Source organism: Austrofundulus limnaeus, unplaced genomic scaffold (assembly GCF_001266775.1).
Source record: "Austrofundulus limnaeus strain Quisiro unplaced genomic scaffold, Austrofundulus_limnaeus-1.0 Scaffold720, whole genome shotgun sequence".
In the NCBI taxonomy this organism is placed as follows: domain Eukaryota; kingdom Metazoa; phylum Chordata; class Actinopteri; order Cyprinodontiformes; family Rivulidae; genus Austrofundulus; species Austrofundulus limnaeus.
In genome coordinates, this window is record NW_013953122.1 from 1 (window position 1) to 1,384 (window position 1,384).

The window sequence follows — 1,384 nt, forward strand, 5'->3', positions numbered from 1 at the left end:
CTTTTGTTATGCTAATAATTACGAGGTATTTATGATATAATATTGTCCATAACATCGACAACAGCATATCCCTACAGGACCACACATACCTCACATCCTGCTCTGTGCAGTCTTTTTTTGTAAGCTTTGTAAGGCCATGTCGCCTTTTTGTTTTTGTCTTTTAATAAATATGTTATTTTTTATTATTCCATCTGAGTTCCTCGTGCCAGTCGGTATTTGGGTCCCTACTTGTTTAAAAGTTCAGGAGTGTGATCTCAGAATGTCCACATGCAGGAAGTCAGTAACAGTTATGAAAGAATAAAGGGGTTCTTTAATAAAAACACATCACAAATATGTGAATACACAAGTCAAAAACACAAAAAAATTAATGCGCTCTCTAATCTACCTTGTCTTTGTCAATGCCAATGTTATTTATAAAGCACTTTAAAAAAAACAACGATCAACTGCACCAAAGTGTTGCACAGAATTCATAAAACAATTGATAAAAACATATTGAATTAAAACATTAAATTAAACATATAAGACACATAGAATACAATGTAAACCCTTATAAAAATGACAGAGAATAAAAATGAGTTTTCAGAAGAGATTTGAAGTGTCCAGACTCTGGGCAGAACTAATATTGAATGGTAAGTTGTTCCACAAATTGGGAGCAGTGACAGCAAATGCCCGGTCTCCTCTGCTTTTAAATCTGGTTCTGGGAACGTGTAGAAGCATTTTATAATTTGACCGAAGTGAAGAGGAGCAGTCATGTAAAAGATCCTTAAAGGGATCCCTGATTAGTTGTAACATTAGACTTTATTTAATAAACATATTTTAACTATAAAATAAAGACTGTAAAAACACTGTAGGCTGTTTAGTTTTGTAAGTTTTCAAAAATATATTTTAACACAGACAGACCCATTTTATTTCCACACAAAGCATTCTGGGTAAATGATGACGTGGATAGGTCCTCGGTGCGAGGCTGCTAGCGAGCTATATCCACCCTGAAGGTTAATCTTGGACAATGGCTGTGTCCAAAATGACAGGCCAGGTCCTCCGAAGGCCGAATTTGTCGGCCGCATACGTCACAGCGCCGCGACAAAGGCCGTCCAAGACCGAAGACTCCTCTGATGCTGCCGACAAATACGTCTTTCCTTGGGCCCGAATCAAGAGAAAATACGTTTTAAATAAAAAATATGGCGATATAAAAATTTAAAATTTCTAGCGGTTGTAAGTCTAATACTTTTATCATTTGTATAGACATGTTTTTAAATATTATTTTTGTCATAAAAAATGCATATATGAAGTACATACCGGTACATATATATGGCGATAGCATCGGAGCTAACACTAAAGCTAACAGGCTAATCTGAGGTTGTTCTTCCATGAAGCAGCTCTGTTG